Raw genomic sequence first — 8087 nt, 5'->3', positions numbered from 1 at the left:
TCTTTCTTTTTCTCTCGAAACGATCTTTCGATGATCGTTTTCCTTTCTTTCTTTTTTTTTTTTTTTTTCTATCGTTCCGTTTAAACGACCGAGAAGAAGAATCAAGACGAAATAATTGACGAAAGTAGGTGAGTTCGCTTTGTTTATTAAACGTACGTTTCGTCACGTTTGAACGAGTACTTCTCGCTTGATAACCTTGCAAGATCGTGTTGCATTTTTGTGACGAATGTTGACGAACGCTTGTGTCCCGACATATCAGTTACAAATGAAATCTCGCCTCGCGGTTCAGATCGTGCTTTTCAGCATGATCAGAGATAGGAGAAACGTGCCCCGGGAGTCTTTTCACCGTGTTTCGCGTTCACTTTTCTTTCCTCTTTTTTTTCGTATTAGTTTGCTAGAGACAGAACTCGAATCTAAACTTCGATCGTGGTCGTGTTTCACGTTCCTCTTCGTTTTTCGTGAACGCGACACGTTGCCAACTGAAAATGAGAGAATCACCTGCCGAGATAAATTCAAAGGAAACGAACGTCGAATAATGTCCACTATTTAGCACGAAATATTAGTAACAGTCTCGATTCCGTGGAAAATTGCGTTTAATCATCGATTCGGCTATTGTGAAGAATTGAGAAAAACACAGCGATTGAATGAAAAAACACAGCCGCGCTGACATTTGAAACGAAATATACACGAAAGCAGGTGAAAGCTTGCGACCGCCGCAATCAAAATCATAAAATCGATTAGCCTCAATTAGTTTATTGCTACAGCTCGAAAAGAGAAGATCGTCTCAGGCTTAGTTTAGTTGTTCGCCTCGAGTCGTTCGTTTCAATCGATTGCTCCTCGATTCTAATTTCTGCGGAGGCACGAAACTCGTGTCATTCGTAGCGCGTGAATTTTCAAATCAAAGACAAAATCTTTATTCGCAAATATATTTATACATAACGAAGAAATCGAAACCAAACGTGTAGTTTATGATTCTTTGCGTGAAAGACTATTTCAAAGTGGTTGTTCTGGAATTTAATTCCTCTTGCGCAGGAATATCTTTTGCCCTAAATTGCAACATTTTCTCAGTTCTAAGTAATCCAGGCGAAACAAATGATGAGTTTGTTACTTCTTAATAATTTCTGTCCAGTGATGTTATACCGGCTAGTTAAAAAGTGAGAGAAAACGACGAGTTGTCGTATATGGTTCGGTCACTCGTTATGGTCCGCAATCAGTTGCCAGCGCAGGTCGTTGCTGCGCACGTCGAGAAAGAACTTTTTCGTCCCAAAAATTGCAATGTTTTCTCAGTTTTAAGTATATATTTAAGTATAACCGAGGCGAAACAAATGATAAATCTATTACTTCTCAATAATTTCTATCCAGTAATATACAGACGAGTTCAAAGGGAAAAGAAAGCGACGAATTATTGTATACAATTTGGTCACTCGTTATGGTCCGCAATTAATTGCCAGCGCAAAGAGGTTAATCTTTTTGCTGGAATGACGCGCCACGCACGTCGAGAATTTTTTTGCCTCAAAATTGCAACATTTTCTCAGTTTCAAGTATATATAAGTAATTAAGTAAGCAAAATAAATAACAAATTCGTTATTTTTCAATAATTTCTATTTAGTTATATAATACCGACGAGTTCAAAAAGAAAAGCGACGTGTTGTCGTGTACGGTTCGGTCGCTCGTTATGGTCCGCAATCAGTTGCCAGCGCAAAGGGGTTAAACTTAAGAAATTAACTGTCTCTGACTGGTTAATTGGAAAATTAATCGAAAATGTCTCTAGAAAGGTAAATCAAGAGGAAAAGAATCGTTCTTGGCGCGAGTCGAACGCGATTTTTCTCTGACGATCGTGACGTAGGTGGGATTAAATGGGATCGATAAGCGCGACAGGCTGCCCAACATGGATAATCAGACTGCGCATGTTTATGCGTTTGGAAGAAATTTGCGATGTATTCAAAATCTAGTTACGCACTGCCCGAATTAAAATTCAATGAATTTCCTTTTCGCAAGCTCCTGCCATAATATTTAAAATCTCAAAATTAACGAGAAAGAAGAAAAGAAAAGAGAATTGAACAAATTAAAGGAAGTTTCCTCGAGTTTCACAAGTTCACGTAAATTCCACTGTATTTTCTGATTATCCGAGAGAGAAAAATCATCCGAAAATCCCCAAACAGGCCGCAAAGATTTATTTCAGCTTCCCTTTGGGTCCCGGTTGTTTCAGTCGCGCCAGTAAGTACACGAATTGGCGTAAACGTGCGCGGGTGACCGTAAGCGTGTTAATCGGGAGCGTCGACGAGAGGACTGGTGCGGGCGAAATTCAAAAGTATATCTTCTAAAGTGAGAAGTATCTCTTGAAAATTGCGAGAAATATCTCACAAAAATTCCTAAAAGGATTCCTAGAGAGATTTATCTTCGTTTCTCTTTCGCTTCGACAAGGGAAAAAAAGGGAGAAGCAAGCGCGCTTTCGAACTCTTTGGACTGGCGGATTGCGCCTAAGCGAGGCAATCTCGATCTCGCGTCCCGATCGGGCGAATCGACGAGAGTGTGGTTCAGTCTAGGTGTGCTGCCACGTTCGTCGAATCCGAGTCTCCTCTCTTTCCGAGTTTCTCCGGACAGGTGAGAGCACGTTGATCGAAACAATCCGACGTTGCGGCGGAAGTGGAGCTAAATTGTTCTTGTTGACTGAACTTTCGAGCTGGAAAGTGGAAACAGACGGCCATTTGCCCCGGCGTTGAAATCCGTTTGAGAAAAAAGAACGACGCGAGGAGAAATTTTTGTTGAATCCACCGAACGAATGAATTCTTTTCCCGTAAGCGTGCGCCAACTTCTAGCGAACTGAGTTAATTACTTTTCGTCCGTATGTTCTTCAAGCTATTTGGAATTTTCAATTTGGAATTGTGAAACGAAGAATTTTTTTTTCTTACAAAATTTCTTACAAAGTCACGTATCGACATCTTGGTGACATGTATACCGCGTTTATTCAAAAGTCTGTTCAATCAAAATAACGTCAAGATGGATATTGCTTATTTAGCGTTATTGCACGGTGTTATATAATTTATATAATAAATTATTGTTATTTGATATTACTCGCCAAAATTATCAGTAAATTACTTATAATTTTAATAAAGTAGTAGTTTTTCAATAGTAATGTTTATATAATAAATTATTGTTATTTGTTATTGCTCGTTAAAATTATCAGTAAATTACTTGTAATTTTAATAAAGTAGTAGTTTCAATAGTGATATTGAAATTAAATTACTTATAATTTTAATAAAGTAGTTTCAATAGTAATATTTATATAATAAATTATTATTATTTGATATTACTCTTCAAAATTATAAGTAAATTACTTGTAATTTTAATACAATAGTAGTTTCAATAGTAATATTGAAATTAAATTACTCATAATTAAATTAAAGGTAAATTATTTGTAATTTTAATATTACTATTATTTAACGTTGCGCATTAAAATTACAAGTAAATTACTTATAATTTTATATTACTATGATTTAATATTGTTTAATGTTACTCGCTTTTATTAGTACATGAACAATAATGCTAAAAATATTCGAAACAGAATCTTCTATTTTAAATTAGTTTCGACATCGTTAAAATTATTGTTTGTCAAAAATAATGTCTGAAAATTAAATTTATTGCTTGGTTCTCTATTTTAAACTCTGGACACTTTTCCTGATAATTATAAAGATATGATAGTTACAAAAATTGTAAGACGTCGGAAGGAAAATAATTACTCATCAATTAATCATTAATCGTTCGATTATTAATCGCGAGGGTAATCAAAATTTGGTGGCTCGAAACGATTTGAACGCGCAACGAGCAAACACGATGTTTCGTTCGATAGTCGAAAGATTCCTTCCAATTCTTTTCTCACTGTTCCCTACCTCGATCGTACCTTTACGAAACACGGGATTCTACTCAGCTCGCGAGACGAAGCGAACAAACGGCAGGAAATTTTCTTATCTTTGCCGCGTGCTTGCTCGCGTGTACTTGGCGAACGGTGTGAAATTCAATTAGGGAACGAAGGATTCCGCGAGGATCTCTCCAGTGTTAACATCTCGATAATGGAATTCCACGCGAACGCGAGAGGAAGGAAGGGGGAATTTGCAGACTGAATCTTCGATTTCTGATTTCTGCTCTGACAATAAGTCTGTAGAAGCAAAGAACGAAGTATCGGTAAGAAGTAGCTCGAGTCGAGTTCGTAAAATTTTCGGCGCATCGTCGATAGAGTTAGAGCTACCGGATCGCTGAGATAAATAAATGAAACCGGAAAAACGGCGAGTTGGCAGCTTCCGCCGCAGCTTCGTCATCCGAGTCCACCGCGGCAGCCATTTTCTCGTTCACGTTGAAACTAGTGGCGATTCAGAACGACGAGCAAGCAATAATAAACGATAATTGTGTGTGTGTGTGTGTGTGTGTGTCTGTGAACGCGTGTATGTACGTGCGTATGTGTGTGTGTGATAAATAAAGAAAGCAAACTGTCTCGAAGTCGTCGCGAGGTAGTCGTTCATAATCGTTCGTATAATGCTAAGAGCGCGGAAGATCGTAAAACGAGTAAAGAGAAAAAGAGAGCGAGAGAGAGAGAGAGAGAGAGAGAGAAAGAGGAACAAAACGAAACGAAGTGAAGTAACATGTTTCGCGAGCACGAATGTACACAAAAGTTTCGCGAATACGATGCGTCGCGAAAAGAAATCCGGGGGGAGACAGACTGTCGTCCCTTTGTTCTTTGTCTGTCTTTCCTTTTCTTCGTTCTCTTTTTTCTGTTTCGCTCCTTTTCCTTTTTCTTTTTTTTTTTTCTTTTTTTTTTTTTTTTTTTTTTTTTTTTTTTTTTTATTCTTTGCGACAGTCGAGCAGATCTCCAAGGACAAAACATACTTTCTAGCGTAGGTATATTAAATGTGTCGCAATAAATACGTTATACGAGGGACGAAGGTTACGAGATGGCGGTTGAAAGTTTCGTAACGCAGAGGGAGCGTTGTGAGAGAGAGAGAGAGAGAGAGAGAGAGAGAGAGAGAGAGAGGGTGTTTGGAGGGAGTCACGCGTCGAGAAGAATAAAGTTTCATCACCATTAAATTTACGCGGAATCAAAGTTCAACGGGTATGGCGGGAACGTCGGGTAGCGGGAGAATTACGTCGTTTGAATTATGTTTTTTAACGAGTTCGCGCCGTCGTTGCCGCGGCAAGTAATAACGCGGTCGCGTGACAAATCGACCGAGCGACTATCTTATCTCATCTCACCGAGAGATGCCATCCTTTGATCAAGGTTGAAACTTTTCAATGATACACTTGAAAAAACAAAGTGGCCAGACTGCAGACGTTCGTGCAAATAAAGCGTTGAAAAAGGGAAATAGCGTTTCGTCTTGCACAGTGATAAATGAAATTCATAAACAACGTACAGTCCGCAGTCTAGATGCAACAAAGCTAATTCCCAAGCTCTCTGTATTATCCTAGAAGCTTCCAATTATTCTTCTTCCCCCCCCCCCTCCCCCCTCCCTTTATACCAAAGCCAGAGAAGGATTACTTTTAATTGGATTTTCACTTCCTTGCCGATTAGAATCTTCCTTGCCGCAGAAGAAAAAAAAAAAAAAATTGACGCCACGCGTACTCTCATTCGAGCGCTGCAAAACTGATTGTTAATTACAGTTAATTGGACAGTGTCCACTTGATGCGCATACACCAACGAGGAGAATTAATACTGAAAGGCAGCCGAAAGGAGGACAAGCACCGCTGTTGTGCCTTTTCATCTTTTCACCGACGAGGAAAAAACTTGCAACGTAACGAGAACTCACACGTGCAACGTATTCTCGAACCAGGTTCGTTCGATGCGAAGCTCGTTTCTTCGCATGGCGCAATTGTTCGTGTACCATCGTCAAGATTATCCTTCTCGACGTGTGACGTAACTAATGTGTATGCGCGCGTCAGACTGTGGAAACTGCGAGCTTCGAATGTAGTTGTTACGCTGTTCATCGAAAGTTTGAGGCCACACAGTGTTCGTTTGGAAGGAAAATGACTTTGTTTAAGAAATTTCTTGCAATATTTAGAAAATATGATAATGTATATTTTGTATTAATTATATATTAATATGTAATATAATGATATATATTATGTAATATGTGAGAATGTAATATATGATGTTATACATTATATATCAATATATAATATACATTAATATATTATTTTTTTTATTTAAGAAATTTCTTGCATATTAATATGTAGTATAATAATATATATTATGTAATATGTGAGAATATAATATATAATATTGTACATTACATATTAATACATAATATACATTAATATATATATATTTTATTTAAGAAATTTCTTATATATTAACATATAGTATAATAATATATATTATGTAATATGATATTATATATTACATATTAATATATAATGCACATTGATATATATATATTATTTTCATTTAAGAAATTTCTTATATATTAATATGTGGTATACATTTTTTTATTTTTAGTATATATTTTTTTTATTTAAAAAATTTCTTATATATGTAGTATAATAATATATATTATGTAATATGTGAGAATATAATGTATCATATTATATATTACATATTAGTATATAATGTACATTAATATATAAGGGAATGTAATATATGGTATTATATATTACATATTAATATATAATGTACATTAGTAAATATATATATTTTTTATTTAAGAAATTTCTTATATGTTAATATTTAGTGTAATAATATATATTATGTAATATGTGAGAAAATAATTATGATATTATATATTACATATTAATATATAATATTCATTAATATATATTTTTTATTTAAGAAATTTCTTATATATTAACATGTAGTATAATAATATATATTATGTAATATATGAGAATATAATATATAATATTATATATTACATATTAATATACAACATACATTAATATACATATTTCAAGAAATTTCTTACATATTAATGTCCATGAGCAATAATTGGAGAGAGAAATTTAAGAAACGAGTGAACACGCAAACAATTTTGTTACGCGCGCTCCAGAATCATCAGTAGAAATTTTACGCTACTTTCACAGGCGTTCTTTCAATCTTCAAATGGGCAAAGAGTATTGTAAAATTTCCATTACGCGTTTCCGTGAGATTTCCGGACTCTTATCAGGACAGCTTTTTTCACAACTGAGAAATCAGGCCACAAAATCTCGGCCAGCCAATTTCCAAAGTTTACGAAAGTTTCTCCGTCTTCTTTTGCACAGCCTGAAAATGTCCTGTTGCATAATCAATCCGAAGGCAAAAATATTCGCGGGAAACTCTAAATGAACGCGAGGTGGTCCTGAAAACTTTCCGATCGGTAATGTAACTACGAAATCTGACGCGTCGTGGAAATTTTCTCAAATATACTCAAACAGCGTGGTTGTTCGCTGATTCCGCTTCGCTCAACGCGTGAAAATTTTAAGTAAAAATTCGACCACTTCTCCCAGGGAAATTTCTTCCCTCGGGAGAAGTTTGGAATCTCGCAGTTTCCAAAGTTCGAAGACAGTGTCGAGGAAAACGAGGGAAAACGCTAGAGAGAAGGACGAGGGGGGTAGGTTCAGGGGAGGAATTAGGTGTACACTCGTACGTAAACACATACTATAGACAATCAGAAAAGCGCGATGGTGGTGACGCGTGGATCATCGCGGTATTTCGCCTGCATCGCGTCGCGTTTTAATTTCACGCGCCGCGGCCGTGCGTAACCGTTTTTAACGATGTAACGATAATAACGATGATAGCTGATAACGATAACGATAATTGATAACAATAACCGTAACGATCGATGCGTGTACCGTATATATATATATATATATATATATATATATATATATATTATATATATCGCGATGAAACGCTGCTGGAGGACCGGTGAACGGAGGCGATGAAGGATCGCGCGAAATATTTCAGCGAAGCAAGTGAATGTCTTGTAAATAGTAAGTGTATAAACTGTCATTGTATAGCGATCACGAATACCGTAGCTGGATATGTACGACTGTATTTTAAATGTCCACTGTTTCTTTCTTTTGTTATGACTTGTTTGAACGAAGGTCAGTCGAAATAAAAAAAA

At 36.2% G+C, this 8087-nt stretch overlaps 1 long non-coding RNA gene across 1 annotated transcript; it reads left to right on the top strand.

The window, feature by feature from the left end:
* The first annotated feature begins 3588 nt into the window (after positions 1-3588).
* LOC122538957 lies at positions 3589-5765 on the top strand. The gene is made up of 2 exons (XR_006308959.1): positions 3589-4983; positions 5017-5765. It is a non-coding gene; the product is annotated as an uncharacterized LOC122538957 (long non-coding RNA).
* The last annotated feature ends 2322 nt before the right edge of the window (positions 5766-8087 follow it).

This window comes from Frieseomelitta varia, unplaced genomic scaffold, assembly GCF_011392965.1.
Source record: "Frieseomelitta varia isolate USP_RPSP 00005682 unplaced genomic scaffold, Fvar_1.2 scaffold_1826, whole genome shotgun sequence".
Classification (NCBI taxonomy): Eukaryota; Metazoa; Arthropoda; class Insecta; order Hymenoptera; family Apidae; genus Frieseomelitta; species Frieseomelitta varia.
This window is presented reverse-complemented; position numbering and strand designations above follow the sequence as displayed.